Source organism: Mastigoproctus giganteus, chromosome 13, assembly GCF_048544385.1.
Source record: "Mastigoproctus giganteus isolate SK-2022 chromosome 13, ASM4854438v1, whole genome shotgun sequence".
Lineage (NCBI taxonomy): Eukaryota > Metazoa > Arthropoda > Arachnida > Uropygi > Thelyphonidae > Mastigoproctus > Mastigoproctus giganteus.
This window is the reverse complement of record NC_143587.1, coordinates 97,110,012-97,131,366: the sequence shown is the minus strand read 5'-3', so window position 1 is coordinate 97,131,366 and position 21,355 is coordinate 97,110,012. Positions and strand designations below refer to the sequence as shown.

At 37.4% G+C, this 21,355-nt stretch overlaps 1 protein-coding gene across 1 annotated transcript in view; it reads right to left on the bottom strand.

Moving 5' to 3' along the window:
* Positions 1-21,355, bottom strand: part of LOC150076274 (vacuolar protein sorting-associated protein 37A-like) — a 186,457-nt gene that overhangs the window by 77,984 nt on the left and 87,118 nt on the right. The gene's annotated exons all lie outside the window — the stretch shown is intronic.

Genomic DNA, 21,355 nt, shown 5'->3' with positions numbered 1-21,355 from the left:
TTACAATAAATAAATAAATTTCTATTATATTCTAGATGTACTTTCATGAAGGTGGGATTATTAGCAAACCTAGGTATAACCCCCAATGTGCAAGTCCTGAAATACAGCACCTAGTATACTGGAAGTGATCACCCAGGTGCAAACCAACATAAGCAGGAGTTGAGGTGTGGCACTCACACCACACAGAGGAATACCACCCCTCTGTGTTACCAGGTAATACTAAGTGGGAGATGACTCATCAACCAAATACAAAATTTGCTTATTGGAGACTAAGTGGTGGAACCCATGTTTAGTCTCCAGAGCAAAGCTCTAATAAACCCCCCCTCCATCTCTTCCACATTTGGTATGATTGATGTCTTTTGAAGTTATGATGGACATCATGACAAGATCCAACTTTCCTTACATTTTGAAGGTACAGCTCTAAAACAATGTTCGCAAGCCATCTACTAGACCGAACCTATTGGTAGCTTTCTAGAAGCCTTCCAAGATCAGCTAGTGTATAATCTCACTGTCTCTACTCTGCCAGATATTGACTGGAGGGAGTAGTGTGTATACAAATAGTGTGTATGCAGTGTACATTGTCAAGGCAACATTATGTCAAGGAGCTAGGTATATTCTTGCCATGTGCACACCATATCCAAAAATTATATTACTTCAACCAACATGTCCTCCCACCTTTTCTTACAACTGAATACTCAAACTAATAGAATAAACTTAAATGCAAAAAGATGTAAACCTTCCAAACACGTCCTTCTTCATTTCACAAATATATGTGGTCTAAATTCCAATCTCAATGATGTCCATTCCACTTACTGCCTGTCAAACCCAACATACTTTTTCTGACAGGATCCCAATTGTTGGTTCAGTTATCTTAATTATTACTGTATAATTCCTTTTGCTTCAAAAGGGATATTTGTACATATGTCTGCTCTGATATTCCCTGTCAGAGACAGTAATTTGGAATCTCCTCTTTTCAACTTTCTCTGGCTTAAAATCTCTGTACCACATTCTGTCAAATTCATCTCTTGCTTCTATCGATCCCCCAACTATACAAATCACTTGGAACTCTTTGAAACCTGACTTATTCCAGTTCAACTTTCCTAACATTGAGGTAATTTTCCTTGTTGATTTTAATGTTCACAACTCCAGCTGGCTTCCATTTTCTAGTCATATGGACCAGATTGGTCAAGATGCTGAGTCTTTTGCAATTACTAATGACCTCACACAGATTGTCCATTTACTTACAGGAATACCAGACAATCCTAACAAAATAGCCACATTCTTGATCTTTTTCTCACAAACAATCCTAAGTACATGGTCAAGATGAGTGGTCCTCTAAGCACCTCAGATCACAACTTGGTGATGGTCTCTTCCCCAATGGAGCCCTTCTCTTGTGGCCAATCTCAACTTCATGTTGTTTGGCATTACAAGAATGCAAATTGGGATGAGCTGCAAGATTTCTTTTCTTCTTTTCCTTGGTCAGATTACTGTTTAAACTCTTCTGATGTCAACATTTGCTCAGACTGTATCAGTGAAATTATTCTTGAAGGGGATAGAATCCTTTACTCCATACTGCACTTTAAAATCTCATCCTTTATCAAAACCTTGGTTTTCCAATGAAAGTGCTAAGGCTGTTCAAGATAAGATGTTGAATATTGCAATTGGTTTGTATCCTAATCTCCAGGTTCATTTTCTGCCTACACCAAAGCAGTTATTAATCAGTCCAAACAAGATTTTAAACAGGCCAAGAGTAGAAATCTTGCTTCTTGTCCAAATGGCAATCAAGCATTCCAGTCTCTTGCCAAAGCTATCGGTTGCACCTCTGTCAAATCTGGATGGTACTATTGCCACTTCAGCCAAAGATCAAGCTGACCGCTAACATCCTACATTTCTTCCAACTTTGTGTATTGGTGATCTTGGTACATCACCTCCTATCACTCCCAGTAACACTGCCATTCAATGCCTCTTGTGGTCTGTCATCAAAAGAATGTCAAAAAAATTTTGAAATCTTGATGACAAGAAAATGCCAGATACCGATGGTATTTCTCCACTTGTTCCCAAAACACGTGCTCCTGAGCTTATTCCTTTTCCTTTTCTGTGTTGCTTTTTTCACTTTCTTATTCCACTGTTTTCTCATCTTGGAAATTTGCTCATATCCAGCCAATTCCTAAAAAGGATGAAAAGTCCCTTCCATGCAATTATTGTCCCATTGCACTTATTTCTACTCTTTCTAAAGTAATTGGAGAAATATATTAACTTCCAACTCTTAAATCTAAAAACCTTCCATATGATCAACGATCACCAGTATGGTTTCCTTCGGTGTTAATCCACAAGTGATACAGTGGCTTATGTTACCCACCTATGAATAAATTCAATTGAAAAGTTGGATGAAACCCAAGCAGTTGCTCTTGACATTACAAAGGCTTTTGATCATGTTTGGCATAAAGGTCATCTAAATAAGCTTTCATCTTATGGTTTGCCAACTGTTTTTTTATAACTGGATATCCAGTTTCCTCTGACTGCTCACTGCAAGTGATGGTAGATGACTCATTGTCTTCTAACTTCTCTAATAATGCAGGTGTTCCCCAAGATCCAGTTCTTTCTCCCACTCTTTTCCTCTTGTATATTAATTACCGTCTTTCATTGACTAGAAATCCTATCCATAGTTTTGCTGATGATAGCACATTGCATTCCACCTTCAAGTTTGAGAAACTATGCCCTGAACAAACAGCTTCTCAAATAACCACTTTTATAGTGGATATAGAAGCTGAATTAGCTTCTATGTCCACTCAAATATCCAATTGCTTAAATTCTGATCTCCACGTAATTCTTGAGTGGGGCAAAGATACCTTAGTTGATTTCAATCCTTCTAAAACTCAGTCCTGTCTAATATCTCTTTCAAAAAGATTCATCTGCTCCTATGCTTATCTTCGATGGGACTCAGATTTCTGGTCAAGATCATATATCTCTATTAGAAATTACCTTAACTTCTAATCCCTCTTGGCATAAGCACACAAATATTGCTTCCTCTGCATCAAAAAAACTGGGTTTTCTCTTTCACCCTTGGCATATTTTCTTCCAAACAGCTGTTCACTCCATACAAAATGCAAATCCACCCCATCGTGGAATATTGTTCCCACATTCTAAAAGCCTGAGAGGGGTTTTGGGGGCGGCATCCCCAAAACCTCTCTCAGGGTTCTAGGCCATTCAAAAGAGCAGTTATGTTAATTAATAGCCCATCTCTAACAGTCTCTCTAATCTCTGTCTCATAAATGTTCTGTTTGTGCTGTATGCATTTTTCTATAGCTACTTCAATGAGCACTGTTCTTCTGAATTGGCTTCCATAATTCCTGCTCTTTTTTCCTAAACCAGTCTGAACACATACCACAACCAGTCAGCTTCCTTCTTCTCCCTCATCTATACCTTCTACTTCTGTTTTCTGGAACAACCTCCCTATACACATTTCCTGAAAATTATGATCTACAGAAATTCAAGTGTAATGTCAACAGGTATCTTCTTTCATTTTCTCAACCTTGCATGGTACTAAGTACTATAGGTTCTAATACCTCTAGCGCTTGGGATTTCATAGGAAAAAAAAAAAAAAAAGTGGCAAAACCCAAAGAGTTTACAACTACAGAAAACTAAGATCTGCTTATAAATAAATAAATTTATAAAAAATAAACTGCTTATAAAAAAATAAATTTCTATTTATGCTCTAAATGGACAAATGCAGAAGAGTTTGTAACTTTGTGTTTTATTGTAGCTGATTTATTAGCCCAACAACAATCGGATGTGCAGTTTTCATGGCAGTATACAAAATCAATTGTGCAAAATCATGCAAAAATGCAACTGCATACATTACCCTAGGACCACAGCTAGTCCCTGTTAACAAAGCAGCCATTAAACTAAATAGTGAATTGCTTTTTTTATATGCTTTTATATAATGATAGAAGTGCAATAAATCAACCTGTAAATCTAAAGTAGTGGTAAATTCAACAAATGCTGTTATAAACATGAATATTAGAAACATGATGTCATTCTTATATATATAATTAATGCAGGATTATAATTTTAAAAGCATGCAGTTTCACAGTGTGACAAAACTTCCAAGAAAACAAAAACGAGACTGGGAGTTTGCTACAAGTGATGATTTAATCATAAGATGAAATGGCCAAACAGATGTAGTTAGTTTATTATGGAGGAATTCAACTATCTGCATTAAGTAAATCCCCACACCAAAACAACTGACTGCTCCAGAGATGGGCCAATTGCCTGGTTGATGACAACCAATAGACAGTGAAAAGAATCATGACGTCTAACAATGAGTCACAATTTGTCAAATGACAGTTCAAAGAGGTACATAAGAATGTGCAATGTGTAAGACCCTTTAATGTATGGCATATGGCAACAGATAATCTCAATGGGATTCACTCTTTCCAACAAAAACAAGTAGCTATGAGCAGAGTGTGCACAAGAACATAAATCGGACATCAGTGGGGTAAAGGAAGGCCACCTGGTGCCAACAGCAAAAATCAGTGGTCCCATTGAACCTGGTATCGACACTATAGGTTGGCAGTGAAAGAGTGTTGGTTGGTGTGAGGAGTATTTTTTTTTAGGTATGCATCAGGTACTGGAGGCTTGAAGTGGTGGAACTCATGTTTAGTCTCCAGTGCTATGATCTGGTCAACCCTTCCCCATCTCTTCCATCATGCAGTATGACTGATGACTTTTGAGGTTATAATGAACATCATGGCGAGATCCAACCTTTCTTACATTTAAAGGGTACAGCTCTAAAACGGTTTTCACAGGCTGGCCGCTAGTTAGTACACCGGACCGAACCTATTGGTAACTCTATAGGAGGCTTCCGGATCAGCCAGTGTATAATCTTGCTACCTCTACTCTGCCAGATAGTGAGCGGAGGGAGTCCAAGTAGTGTGTATGTGGGGGGCATTGTTGAGGCTACATCATGTCAAGGATCTGGGTATATCTTTACCATGTGTATGCCATATTCAAAAATTTCATTACTTCATACAGCATTCCCCCCCAATTTTTCTTACTATTGAATACACCATGAATTATCAAACTAATAGAGTAAGCTTATCTGCGAAAAGATCTAAACCTCCCAAACACTTCCTAGTTCATTTCACAAATATACGTGGTCTGAATTCTAATCTCAACGATGTCCATTTCTACTTGCAGTCGGCCAAACCCCATGTACTTTTTCTGACAGAATCGCAGTTATCGGGTGATTGAACTACTGCTCATCTCAGTTGCCCAAATTATTCGCTGTATGATTCCTTTTGCCGCAAAGGTGGTACTTGTGCATATGTTCGTTCCGATATTCCCTGTCAGAGACTTGGTAATTTGGAATCTCCTCTTTTCACTCTTCTCTTGCTTAAAATCTCTCCACCTCATTGTGTCAAATTCATCGGTTGCCTTGACCATTCTCCCAACTCCACTAATCACTTGGAGCTCTCTGACTTCCTCTCTTTGCAACTTCACTTTCTCCACTCCAACTTTCCTAACAGTGAGGTAATTTTCCTTGGTGATTTTAATGTTCACAACTCCAGCTGGCTTGTGTTTTCTAGTCACACTGACCAGCTGGTCAGTGTGACTGCAATTATTAATGACCTTGCACAGATTGTTCATTTACCTACAAGCATACCGGACAATCCTAACCATACAATCAACACGCTTCATCTTTTTCTCACAAACAACCCTTCTAAGTACACGGCTGAAGTAAGAGGTCCTTTAGGCACCTCAGATCACAACTTGGTGATTGTCTCTTCTCCAATGGAGCCTTTATCTCATGGCTATTCCCAACCTCGTATTATTTGGCATTAAAAGAATGCAAAATGGGATGACTTATGAGATTTCTCTTCTTCTTTTCCTTCGTCGGATTACTGTTTCAAAACTTCTGATATCAACTTTTGCTCAGATCGTGCAGTCAAATTATTCTTGTAGGAAAGGAATCCTTTATTCCACACTCCACTTAAAATCTCGTCCTTTATCTAAACCTTGGTTTTCCAATAAATGTGCTAAAGCTGCTCAAGAGAAGAACGTTGCATATCGTAATTGGCTTGTTTCTAATTCTTCAGTTTCATTTTCTGCCTACACCAAAGCTCGCAACAATTGTAAGGCAGTTATTATTCAGTCCAAACTAGAGTTTGAACAGACTAAGAGTAGAAAACTTGCTTGTTGCCCTAATGGTAGCCGGGCATTCTGGTCTCTTGCCAAAGCTATTGCCCGCAACTTTTGCCCATCTCTGCTCCCACCTCTATCCAGACCAGATGGTTCTGTTGTCACTTCAACCAAGGATAAAGCTGACCTGCTAGCATCCCATTTTTCTTCTTCCAACTCATGTATTAATGATCTTGGTAAAACATCTCCCACCATGCTCCATTCAATGCCTCCTGTGGTCTTCCGTCAAAAGAAGGATATTGACGAATCTTAATGCTAAGAAAGCTCCAAGTTGTGATGGTATTTCTCCACTTGTTATCAAAACCTGTGCTCCTGAACTTACTCCTGTTCTTTGCCAACTTTTTTCACTTTCTTATTCCAAAGGTGTTTTTCCTTCTGTTTGGAAATTTGCTCATATCCAGCCAGTTCCTAAAAAGGGTGACAAATCCCTCCCATCCAATTATCGTCTCATTGCAATTATTTCTACTCTTTCTAAAGTAATGGATAAATCAATTAACCGCCAACTCTTAAACTACCTAGAAACATTCTATCTGATCAACGATTGCCAATATGGATTCCATCAGTGTCGATCCACTGGTAATATTCTTGCTTATGTTAAAACTTTTCCACTGAATTAGTCCATTTATGGACTAATTCAATGGAAAAGTTTGGTGAAACACAAGCAGTTGCTCTTGACATCTCAAAGGCTTTTGATCGTGTTTGGCATAAAGGTCTTCTAAACAAGCTTCCATCTTATGGTTTGCTATCTGTTTTTTGTAATTGGTTATCCAGTTTTCTCTCTGATCGCTCACTGAGGGTGATGGTAGATGGCTTTCTGTCTTCTAACTTCTCCACTAATGCCAGTGTTCCCCAAGGTTCAGTTCTTTCCACCACTCTTTTCCTCTTGTATATTAATGACCTTGTTCCATTGACTGGAAATCCTATCCATAGTTCTGCCGATGATAGCACATTGCATTCCACTCTTCATTTTGAGAAACCTTGCCCTGCTCAATCAGCTTCAACCTTTAAAATCTGCTACCAATTCCTTAAATGCCGATCTCCAGGTAATTCTCCAGTGGGGCAAAGACAACTTAGTTGATTTCAATCCTTCTAAAACTCAGTCTTGTCTTATATCTCGCAAAAGGATTCTTCTGCTCCTATGCTTATCTTTGGTGATACTGCGATTTCTAGGCAAAATGATATATCTCTTTTGGGGATTACCCTGACTTCTTATCTCTCTTGGCACAAGCATATTACAAATATTGCTTCCTCTGCATCTAAAAAACTTGGTTTTCTCTTTTGCTCTCGGCATTACTTTTCTTCCAAACAGCTGTTCACTCTGTACAAATCGCAAATCCGCCCTACCATAGAATATTGTTTCCACATCTAGGGCCGTGCCCTCAAAATCTCTCTCAGGCTTCTAGATTGCATTCAGAAAAGGGTAATTAGGTTAATTAATGACTTATCTCTAACAGAGTCTCTCCACTCGCTGTCTCAGATAAGTACCGTTTCTGCTGCATGACTTTTCCACAGATACTTCCATGGGCACTGTTCTTCTGAATTGGCTTCTATAATTCCCGCTCTTTTTCAAAACAGTCTAAACACGTGCAGCCACCAACCAACATCCATTTACTGTCCAACTTCAAACTCACAAAACCAACTTTTCATCTTCCTTGTTTATTCATTCAAATGGCTTTTTCTGGAACAACCTCCCTTCATAAGTATTTCCTGAAAATTACAGTCTACAGAAGTTGAAGTCTAAAGTCAACAAATATCTTTTTTTGTCTTCTCAACCTCCAACCCAAGCATGGTATTAAGTACTATAGGTTCTAATACCTCTCGTGTTTGGGGTTTTCATTAAAAAAAAAAAAAAAAAAAAAAAGTCTCTTGATACTGATCCTGCAGCAAGAATCAATGGTCCCATCATGCCAGATGTCGATACTATAGGCTGGTAGCAGAAGTGCAACGGCATGAGGAGCATCAAGCAGAAGATGCCTAATGTTGTACCCTCTAGAGTTATTACCTTCAAATGGTGGGAATGAGAAGCCAGCTGCTTTCAATTTGCCAATTTTTTTTTATTACTAAAGTAAGCACAATAGGATACAGCTTTGAATCACTTTGATTATTGCCATCTGTAGTTCTAAAATGGCCCATTTTCAAGGCTAGGATCACCACTCCTCCTTTTCCTAACCATACAATTTCACTAAATAATGCCTGTCACTTTTGTTCTTCTACAATCAATTTTTTTTTTTTTTTACTGTTTCACTATCAAACATTTCTGAATGATGGACATGCCTGATCAGCACAACTCAGAGGAAGATTATGTTCTATCACAAAAGAAGCGTATAAACATTCAGCACATAAGACATCATCATCTGTATTAAATGCTACCATCTATTATTGCATTTCTTTTTATACACTGCATGCTGTCTCCATGCGTATTGGTTTGCAAATGTCTGATTATATAGCATTTTCAACTTGAAATTGAAAAATCTTATCTACATACAGTATATGAGGCAAAAAAAATAACTTTTTTAGATTTTGTATTACATAGAAAAGGCTTGCATATATATCTTCTGAAATTTTATATTTTATTTCTTTAGTAGCTTACCGAAAGACAATGTTAATTCCTACAATGAAATAATTGCATATTACAGAAAATAGTAGTAGTAGTATTAGAGGCATGTGATGCAAGAAAGCAAGTATATGAGTTTATGTAGCATCAGCCAAAAAAAAAAAAAAAAAAAAACTTCACACAACCATTCCCTCTAAAAGTTTGTCCAGTTGCTCCTTGAATTTATTTAAGCTATCAACTTCCCCGACGGCAGGTGGAAGTTTGTTCGAGCAATCAACTACCTGCTGGCTAAAGGCAAACTTCCACTCATCTATTCTACAACTGTCTTTCCTCTATTTGATTTGAATTTATGCCCCCTCAGGTTCATAATCTGAGCAAGCAGAAGAATCCCATCAGAATTCAGCATGCTCAACCCATTCAAGGCCTTATACACCGCAATAAGATCACCTCACAGGTGCCTAGTCTCCAGCCGCTGCAATTTGTGGAACTTGAGCCTTTCTTGGTAAGAGGACCACTTCATTCCCCCACTAATCTTATTGCCCTTCTCTGTACTCGCAACCCTACATCCTAACTCAAGCAACTCTACATCCTTCCTAAAATTAGGCTTCCAGACCTGTACGCAGTACTCAAAGTATGGCTGACCATTGCCTTATACAGAGGGATAATCATCTCATTTTCCCTACTAGCTAAGTCTAACTCTGTTTAACTTCTGTTTAACAAAAGTTAACAAAATAATGCCATAAATTATTACGTGCTTCTGTTTTGAAAACTACCTCACTGAACGCTAATTTGTCAATGAAAACAAGCAGTTCACAAACTTTTAAAACAAAAAAATTTTAATTTTAACATACTTTTACTAGTTTTTGCAAAAAGAGAGAAAAACTAAGGTTTTGCAAAAAAGACAGATTTTTTTTCATCAGCTATATTACAATGGTGAGATAGGGTCAAACTGAGTAAAAACAATGGATTCTCCATCATAAATCTGGAGAGTTGTATACAGTAATACCCCGACTTACGCTACCCCGACTTACGCGAACTCGGAGTTACGCGGTTCTTGATTTTTTCGTTTGGCAACGCTGCCGCCCACTATCTTCAAGGTCGTTTTTCATATGTTATCGATATACGGTGCGACGGCGGAGAATGAGAGCGAAAGATGAACAAAATTCAACTTTGCTGCTTTTATGTTTTTTATATCAGTGAAGGGGAAACACATTTCACCATAATAACGTAAAAACCAACACAATTCCAGCTATCGGTATAATCACAAATGCAATTAGATCGATTTCACTACCAGTTTATAACAGATTTCACTAGCAGAAACGCAACTGGATTTTTATTGTTTTATGGTAGTAACCCCTAGAAATGTGAGGTGTTAATAGCGTATCTCTGCCTTTATGGTGTTGTTTATTCAGTTGCTACATGCGCGCAGCTTTGTTTATGCGTATCAAGCGTGCCTCCTCGTTTTGTAATTGTGCTTTATTCCCTAAAAATGAGTAAAATACTTAATTAAAAGGTGTGAAAAGGAAGCGTCCTGGTGAAGACACTGCAGATTCAGAGAGAAAAAGAAAAGCAATTATCGATAAACAGAGGCGGACTGGGTCAAAAGTTCTTACCCAGGAAAATTTATAGTGGCCTCATACTATGGCTTATGGCCAAAATCACACCGGCCTCCGGCCCACCGGGGTTTCCCCGGTAAGGCTTATGGCCAGTCCGCCTCTGTCGATAGAGAAAAAATATGAAATTGTGGAACGCTTTGAGCGAAATGAAAGACCATGTGATATTGCACGTGCTACAGGCCTAAATGAAGCAACGGCGAAAAGCACATGGAACGAAGAACGCGTTATAGCTACAAAGCAAGGAATAAAAAAAAAATTATTAGCTTGCTACGAAGAAATTCTGCGTGAAAAAAAGAACGCGCTGTGTTGTCAGACGAATTTGTTAGATTTTATGAAGCCATCGACATCGAAATAACTTTTTAACGTAAGTCATTTGTTTTTTTAATACATATTTTGTATTAATATGTATAAAGAACTGCAATTTTATTAATATTTTTCTTCTAAACTAGTGTTTTTGTTAGTCCTTGGTCCCAATTAAGCAAAATTTATATGTATTTATATGCAAAGTTGTACCCCGACTTACGCGAATTCGACTTACGCGATTTTCGTCGGACCCACCTATCGCGTAACTTCGGGGTATTACTGTATATATATATATATATATATATATATAAAATGGTAAAAGAGCAATGACATAACTATGGATATTAAAAAAAAATTAGAAAATTTAAAACATAAAATGATATGTCCCAGTATAGTCAAGATGCCAATTACATAATGGTTTTGCCAGCTACTGGCAACATAACAGTAGCCAGACCTTAGCCCTATGTGACAAAGTAAAGACAAGAAATAAAGAGGTCAGCAGTTAAATCTATTTTCTTCAGACAGTCACTAGCTTAGTGTCTGACAATGTAGTATCTAAAATACCATACAAAGAAGCACCTGTGGCAACTTACTTGAATGCAGAAGTTACTTTTGGCCTCATTATACAATACAAAATTAGAATTAAGAATAAAATTTAAGATTTTGCTATTTTTAACAATTATTTCCTTTCCCTCCCATAAAAAACTGACTGATGGGATAATGGTACAAGTACAACAGTGTCTGACAATGTAGTATCTAAAATACCATACAAAGAAGCACCTGTGGCAACTTACTTGAATGCAGAAGTTACTTTTGGCCTCATTATACAATACAAAATTAGAATTAAGAATAAAATTTAAGATTTTGCTATTTTTAACAATTATTTCCTTTCCCTCCCATAAAAAACTGACTGATGGGATAATGGTACAAGTACAACATTACTGTTATTGTTTCTTTGTGCATCTGCTAAAGGTTTTGAAAGAAGTTTGATATAAAATATAGTGATAAAAAAAAAAAAAAAAAATTATCTAATGTACTCAGCAAGTTACATTTTAGGCACATTAGCAAATAGTAATAATTCATCATTTATAACAAATAAGTCAATCCAAAGACACGAAAATTTGTTACAAAGATTCCTACAATATTCTAATAAGCACTGAAATTATGAAATGGATCAGCACTCCTATTCCAAATTTATAGTAATATTTCTGTATGGGAAACTGGACAGGGAATACTATGAAATTGAACTTGAAATCATTCCACAGACCAACAAAATATACATTGAAAATTTGTTAGCAATCCACATTTTTCTTGTTGATTCATGTGAAACAACTTTCGTTTATGCCAATTTTTGTAGGGGAAGGGAACGAGGGCTGTAAAATCATAACTGGACCAGAAATTTTCCCAAGATCCCATAGAAAATAGGTTGAAAATTTGGCCTTAATTCAAATTTTCGTTCTGGAATAATGCAAAAAACGAACTTTCATTTATATGACAGATGTGCTAAGGGGGAGGAGGTTATGCTTGATCTTAAAAGCTTTCCAGGGACCAATGAAACAAATGCTGAAAATGTGACATTGATTGAGCTTTTTCTTATTAAATGTTTAAACATATGATAACATATCCATTACAAGTTAGGTAATGTATGCAGTGTGTTACATTTCTGGCAGATTCTATTTTTTATCAGATTTTAAATTAATTGAATTTTTCTTTTTCTTTTTTCTATTATGATTAACTGAAGTGAAAAGTAAATATAGTTATCTTCTTAACAATTAATTACTAAGATTATATCTTTATAGAACACTTAATAAAACTCATTCAGACATAGCTTCAAATATAGCTTCATTCTACATTCTCAGAACTTAGCCATTCACTTTAATTACCACTGCTTAATTGAGGACATGGTATATCTCTAAGATGAACATAGGCCCAAGCCTTAGCAACAAGTACTCAGCCTTCAGTGGGAACAAAACATTCACCATGATCAAAGCATACCAATTTTATTTCAACTACTCAATGTTACCCCAACCCCTGAAACCATATAGTATAAATTTATTCACTGAAAATTATATATTTAAAAAGGGCTTCAAACAACATACTAAAAGATCTGAAATAAAAATAAATAAATTTTAGAGATAATTGGATATCACACATTTTCAAATAGTACTTCAAAACATTTCACATTTACAGGTGCAACCTAGTACATTTTAACGTTATCAATCTTTTGAGATTTTAATTATGCAATGCTGCTTAGATATTGCAAATTTAGATATACAGTGCAATAAGCATATTATATAAAGTAAAATTCTATTACAATGAATACTGTTTTAATGATAATTTAACTATAATGAAAATATTTCAAAGTTCCAGTCAATTCCTTCCTTATTAATACTTTGTAAGCCTCAACTGAATGAAACAGTTCTGATGAAAAATTGCGTACAATGAATTATTTTGCAACGAATGTAGCCCTATTGTAAATACAGATATGAAAGCATTCATTCAAAAAGGGGGGGGGGGAGGAAATGGAAGTTTTAAAAGATGCAGCAAAAGCAGTATCATACCTTTTACTATATTTCCATCTTCTTGGATGGTTGTGCTTTTTTTTTATACCTGTGATACCAACTTATTTTTGATTGCACTAATGTTGAATTTTTGTATTACAGATAGGAAAAAAATTAAACATTAAAAGCAAAACTGATGTATTAATTTGTTAAAATTAACATGTTGTACCTACTATACAATATTTCTGAATGTATAGATTTCTTATAAATAAAACTGCCTTTCAAAATGACAGTCTCTGAACAAAATTTTTTGGCTAAGGTAAAGAAAGCCAACATGAGAACGAAGGAGAAACGTCGAATAACTTACGTGGAAAATTAGTTTCCCGACACTAGACTCTAGCACTGCTCGCTCGGTAAACAGACAGTAGGTGTTATTGATCTGGAGCCAAAATCAAGAAGGAAAATATTCATTGACAGGTAGGCATGGCAAACGATGAAATGATTGGTGATGGGCATGACAAACAACAAGCTACTGTGTAGTCATTGGTCAGCATTATAATGTATATTTATGAGTAAAGAACAGTGCATAATAGTTTTGTGATGAATGGTAAACAGGTAACAGTAGCAATGAATCTTTTAAAGATGGAAGATATTTGTAAGGAAAATAAAACATTGGTTGATTTTTTGATGAAAACTAAATTAATAAAAGTTTCGTTCCATTCATTTTTTTGTTCTTCCTGATGCTTTTTTCTCATTATTAAAAGCAGATTTTTGGAGTTCATGAGTGTTTTTACTATATTGTCGATTTAGGTTTGGTTACGAAAAAAGGAAAAGGTTTCTTTATTTTTCGTTATATTTCGTGACCTAACCTTAAACGTTAGGTTAGGAAATAATAGAGAAAGAAAGATTCTTTATATATATATGGTGAATAGCTATTGAAGTATTGATTGACATTATGATACGTGTGTATCCACACGAGTGTCTTTAAAAATAAAAGTGCAGTAATAAAAAATTAATATTTTATTAATAAACAATTTATGTGCTAGTCCACCCATGATTTTAAAGAAAAAAGATTATGTTACCCCTTCCACTTTGGGAGGGGTTCAAGCTCCCATGGGATTCAAGTAGAGGTAATCTGACCTTTTTTTCACCATTATGGAAAGCATTCATTAGGGCAAGTTACCATTAGTGCTTCTGAGTGATACTAAACTGATGTTATCATGTGTTGTGTTGTGTTCGCGCACCAATCAGCAGATCGTTTGCCATGCCTACCTGTCAATCAGTATATCATTCTCTACTTTGCTCCAGACCGATAACGCCTACCGTCTGTTTACCAAGCGAGCAGCGCTAAAGTGTCGTATTGGGAAACTAATTTTCCGCATAAGTTATCCGATGTTTCTCATCGTTCTCGTGTTGGCTTTCTTTACCTTCGCCAATTTTTTTACTTTCATGAAACATATACTGTCATTTTATTTATTTATTCATTGATTTTAAAGGCAATTTCCAAGTGAAATAAAACAGAAATTACTAATATAATTAATAAAAAAGTAAAGCAAAATTTGTTTATATAAATAATATATATTTTTAAAAATAATTTTCAGAAAAACTATAGAACAAAAAATCATTTTGGTACAACTTACAAAAAGTTCACTCCAATGGGATTTTACTGAATATTACAGTTATTTGTCAATCAATATATATTGAAAATTACCTTAAGATGAATCTTGAATCCTCTTGGTAATTAATAACGTAAAAAAAAAAAAAATAGCAGCCAAGGAAGCTAAACTGTTATCTTTACTTTAGTCAACTTTAATTTAACAAAAGTGATCCATGAAACTGCACAATAAAATTGGTCCCATTACTTTATTTATTGTATTTATTTCTTTGTTAATAAGGACAGTTAATTTTAAGGCGCTCAAAAAAGTTTAAAAAGTAAAGGAAAAATAACATTTCCTAGAAAACAATTAGTTTATTTAATAGTATACAGGGCATCCTGTATACTATTAATAGATATAGAGCATCCACAAACTTCCTTTACAAAACTAAAACATTACTGTGTGAATAGAATACATGATACAAATCTGAAACCACTTCCAGGTAACAGAGGATATCTTTCAGTTTTTGATCACCAACAAGAAAATGTGCATACTGAAGTAGATAGCGGCATAATTAAAAAACCATAATCAGGTGGAAGTTACCAACCCTGAGAAGGCATACTGTGTATGAATATTCTGTACTGTTGCAGAATAGCATGAGAAAAGCCACCTGTTTATGCAATCATCCTAGCTGAGGAATCAAACAGAAGTTAGTGTAGAGACAGTGGAACTGGCTCAAGGAAGTTTTATGCAAAGTCCAGAGGGGAAAAAATCCATCAAAATCCAGAGTATGTGATGAGAGCCTTGTCAATCGATTCAGCCCTTAAGAGATTGTGCAAGGCTCGTGGGGTAAAACTTTTTTCAACGTGGTCTGTGCTTGTTAACAGGAGAGATTGCTTCTACAGGGATGCGATACACTTAAATAGAAAGGGTGCGAGAATATTTTCTGATGGTACCGAGGCAATGTTAAGTGGGTCAGAAAACTGCTAGCTTGGGGGGGGTGGAATTCACAGACAAATAGATTAACAGCAGCCACAGGCAGAGATGGAAATAATTCTTCAACTGTTTCTATTGGAATGAGCAGCAGCCCGGAAAGCAAGTTTCTGGGGATTTCAGGAACTGTGGGGAGCAATGAAACAAGTAAATACATGGGCTGTGTTAGAGTAACTAAGAGTAAGAACAGGTGCATGTATACTTGCATGTACACCTATGTTAAAGTATAGTAAATAAAGTTGATGAATTTCAAGTGCTGGTCAAGATATTAAAGGCAGAGATATTGTTGGGATATCAGAGATGTGGTGTCAGACAGATATAAGGAATGAATATTTGGAATTTGGGGGAGTACAATGTGTACAGAAAGGATAGGAAGGGAGGAGAGTTTATGCTGTTATTAAGAAACACATAAAATCCAAGGAAGTGTATCCAGTTGACATAGACGGCCAGTGCAATGTTGAGTCAGTTTGGTGTGACATAAGCATTGGGAAAACAAAAATAACGGTAGGAGTTATAGGCCTAATGACTGTGATGAGTACAATGAACAATTATACAGAGAAATATAATGGGCCAGTAAATCAGAGAGTCTTATAATGGGGGATTTTAATTTCCCAGATATTGACTGGAATTTGTGGATTGGTCACTCACACACTAGCAAGGCTTTTGTGGATTTACTGGATGACTGTTTTCTACAGCAGCATGTTAGAGAGGCAACAAGAGGGTTGTTGTTGTTTTGATTTTTAGGAGCATTAGCAACTAAGGCCATATTGCTCCGGGATATGCGGTGGTCATTCCCTGACCTTTCCACATCCTCCGTATTTGGTGGTGACAGGCTCGAACCCCGGTCTAATCAAGAAGCGTGTGCTACGCACTGTTGCAACAAGAGGGAGTAACACTCTTGATCTGATTATCAGCAGTGATTATTCATGAATTAAGAATTTGAAGATAAAAGAACCACTAGGTGGCAGTGATCACAGTGTACTGATGTGGGATTTACTTAAAAGATTTAACTACCATTAGGGGTAAAGGGAAGGGTTTTGCTTTTGTAAAGGTGACTAACAATGGTCTCAGATAGTTTTTAAATTCTGTAGAGGGACCAACTGATGATGTTACCAACAGCAAATTGTAAATGGGAAGCATTCAAAGAAGTAATCTTGTAAACTACTAGGCTTTTTGTTCTAAATAAGAAATACTATTCTAGGTATGCCCAAATGGATGTCAGATGAACTAATGAGACTCGTGGCAGAGAAGAAATATGCATGGGATGCATGTAAATTATCAGGGAACACAGAACCTAAGGTATATACACCGATGATCCAAAACATTATGACCAGCGAGTCATTATGAAAATTGAAGCAACTGCAGGTGAACTATAGCGCATGCACAGGTCAGGACATGGTATAAAACATCTGATACTGAGTTCTGTTAATCAGTGTTACTCTTCTTCTTCAGATGGGAAAGGCAGCGGACTTTAGCGAGTTTGACAAAGGCCAAATTGTAATGGCCAGATGACTGGGTCAGAGTATATCCGAAACAGCACGGCTGGCGGGGTGCTCACGGTCGGCTGTGGTTAGTACCTACCGAAAGTGGTCTGAGGGGAAACCCACAAACCGTCGGCAAGGTGTTGGACGACCACAGCTAATCGATGCTCGAGGTGAGCGATGGCTCTCCCAGATGGTACATGGCAACAGAAGGGCGACTGTGGTGCAACTCGCCAGTAATTGGAATGCTGGTGACGGGAGTAATGTGTACATCGAACTCTGTTGAAAATGGGGCTGCGTAGCTGCAGGCCACTCCGAGTGCCCATGCTAACCACAGTTCAGTGCCTACAATGGGTATGCGAGCATCGAAACTGGACCTTCAGTAATTGGAAGAAGGTCATCTGGTCCGATGAATCACGTTTCCTGTTGCATCATGTGAGTGGCCGGTTATGTGTGCATCATTTACCTTGGGAAGTGATGGTGCCTAGATGCACCATGGAACAAAAACAAGCCGGTGGCAGCAGTCATGCTTTGGGTGATGTTCTGCTGGGACACCCTGCATCCAGTCATCCATGTGCTGGGCACTATGATATCTACCACCTACCCAAACATCATTGCTGACCATGTACACCCTTTCATGGCAACAGTGTTACCCTCTGGCAGTGCTATATTTCAGCAGGATAATGCGCCATGCCACACCACTCTGATTGTTCGAGACTGGTTTGAGGAACATGAGGAAGACTTCCAGGTATTGCCCTGGTCTCCAAAGACATCAATTCCATTGAGCATCTGTGGTATGCAGCATCTCAACCACAGACCATACAGGAGTTAAAGGATCTGCCGGTTACGTGTTGGTACCACAAGATACACTTAGAAATCTTGTAGAATCCATGCCTTGCCAGTACGAGCTGTTTTGGCTGCATGTGGAGGACCAACATCATATTAGGTAGCTGGGCATAATGTTTTGGCACATCGGTGAATAAGCTAGTCTGTAATAAAGTCACAAAGGAGGTTAGGCAAGCGATGACAGATTATGAGAAATCTTTGGTAATGGATGCAAAGAAAAACAGCAAAGACTTTATTTATATAAACTCTAAAAGGAAGGGGATGAATCAGATTGGTCCACTTGATATTAATGGTTTGACTGTAGATGATCATTCTCAGATAGCTGCCAAACTAAATCAGTATTCTGCATCTAGATTCACACATGAGGAGTTATTCAAGAAGGAGAAGGTCATATGTTAATGTTGTTGTTTAAGAGTTATTGGCGCAACAGCAGCTTAGGTTATAATGCACCTAGTCTAGGTTCAGATGTTAATCAAACTCTAACAAGGAGTTAAATGATTTTGTAATAACTGAGAGCAAAGTGAAGGAGAAATTGTTGAAGTTAAACATAAGACACCTGGGGTGGATGGGATCTATCCGGTTATATTAAAGGAGGTGGCAAAGGAAGTAAGCAAACCCTTAGCCATAATTATGAGAGCATCCATGGACTCAGGGGACATCCCCATAGACTGGAGATGTACAAGTTATCTCCAATTCACAAAGGGAAATCAGAAGGTGAAATGAGTAATTACAGACCTGCTAGTTTGGCTTCTGTTCAAGGTATAATAATGGAGTCACTGGTTAGAAGTGCAGGGTCATCTAGACAAGACTGCAGAAATAATTCTGACACAGCATGGGTTTGTTAAGGGAAAGTCTTGTCTGACAAATTTGATAGGATATTATAATGTGGTTACAAAGGAACTGGATGCAAAAAATAATTTTGGTAACATATACTTGGATTTCAAGAAAGTTTTTGTTACTGTACAAATACGGTACAAATTGGAGCAGTATAGCATTAAGGGCAAGTTGCTACAATGGATAGAAGGATGGTTGAGAGGGAGAAGACAGAGTGGTAATCAATGGATACTGCTCTTCGTGAACTACTGTTATTAGTGGTGACCCCCAAGGTTTGGTGTTGGGTCAACTGTTGTTTTCTATATTTATCAATGATACTGATAAAGGTATATCAAGCTTAATATCAAAGTTTACAGATAATACAAAGATTGGGAGGATTGTTGACAACAGTATGCTACTACAACAGGATCTGGAAAAGTTGGGCAGATGGGCTGAGAAGTGGCAACTGAAGTTTAACATTAACAAATACAAAGTACTGCATATGCGTAGCAGTAACCCCACCAAAATGTAACAACTGGGCAGTGTTACACTTAGGGTAGCAGGAAATGAAAGATACCTGGGGGTAATTGTGCAGTCAGAATGAAGTTTTCTGAGCAGTGCAGACAGTCTGCCAGAGTAGATCATGGGGTCTTGTCAATGATATACATGAATTTTGCGAGCAGGGATAAGAAGGTGATTGATCCCTTTGCATAAGGCAACGGTCAGGCTAAACCTTGAGTACTGCATACAGGTCACAGAAGCCTCATTTTCCAAAGGATGTAGGGTTCCTAGAATGAGTATAGAGAAGGGCAACAAGATTGGTGAGGGGAAAAAAGGGTTGCTGTTATGACGAAAGGTTTAAGTTCTGCATATTGCAGCATCTGGAAACTAGGCACCTGTGAGGCAATCTGACTGAGGTGTATTAAGGCCTTGAATAGACTGAGCAGGCTCAATGCTGATGGAATTCTTCCTCTTTAGCATTAGCAGAGGCACACGATGCAAGAAAGCAAGCTTATGCAGCATCAGCCAAAAAAAAGCTCCAATTTCACCCATCCATTGGTTTCAAATACCTGTCCAGCTCAGCCTCAAATTTATTTAGGCTATCAACTTCCACGACAAAAGACAGAAGTCTGTTACACCAATAAACTACCTGCTAGCTAAAGGCAAACTTCCATACATCTATAATACAACTGTCTTTCTTCAATTTGAATTTATGCCCTCTCAAGTGATTATTCTGAGCAAGAAGAAGAATCCCATCAGCATTGGGCATGCTCAAACCATTCAAGGCTTTATACACCTCAATCAGATCACCTCGCACATGCTTAGTTTTCAAACACTGTAATCTGTAAAACTTAAGTCTTTCTTCATAAGAGCAACCCTTTGTTCCATTCACTAATTTTGTTGCCCTTCTCTGTACTCGTTCCAATAGCTCTACATCCTTCTTAAAATGAGACCTCCAAACCTGTATACAGTACTCAAGGCGTGGCCTGACCATCGCCTTATACAAGGGGATAATCACCTCTTCATCCCTGCTAGAAAAATTCCTGTACATCATTGACAAGACACCATGAGCTACTCTTGCAGACTGTCTGCACTGTCCAGAAAACTTCATATCTGCTTGCAAAATTACCCCTAGGTCCTTTTCATTCACTACCACTGTCAGTGTAGTACCACAGAGTTGATACATTACTCTGGGGTTACTGCTTCCCATAGGTAGTACTTTACATTTGTCAATGTTAAACTTCATTTGCCACCTCTCAGCATATCTGCTCAACTTTTCTAGATCCTGTTGCAGCAGTATACTGTCATTAACAACTCTGCCAACTTTCGTATCGTCTGATATACCATCATCAATATCATTTATAAATATAGAAAACAACAATGGACCCAACACTGTATCTTAACTAATAGCATAACCTCCTCTCCCTTCCTATCCTGTCTATCCTTCCTGTACACATTGTACTCCCCAAATTCCAGTTCTGCATTCATATCTGTGACACCATGTCTCTGATATCCCAACAACATCAGCCTTTGATGTTTTGACCAACACCTCAAATTCATCAAATTTGTTTACTAAACTCCTAGCATTGGTGTACACACAAGTATACATGCACCTCTTCCTATTCTTAGCTACCCTAACACAACCCATGTGTTTACTTGTACCACAGTGACTCCCGGCAGTCTCTGAAATTCCCTACATCTTGTTTTCAAGGCTGCTGCTCATTCCAATAGAAGCAGTGCAAGAATCAGTTTCACCTCTGCCAGCAGCTACTGTTAATCTATTAGTCCATGTATCCTGCTCCCAATCTAACAGTTTTCCGATCCACCTAACACTGCCTCGATAGCATCATCAAATATTCTTGCACCCTTTATATTTAAGTGTATCCCATTTCGTTAGAAGCAGTCTCTCCTGTTAACAAGCACAGACCAGGCTGAGAAAAATTCTATCCCA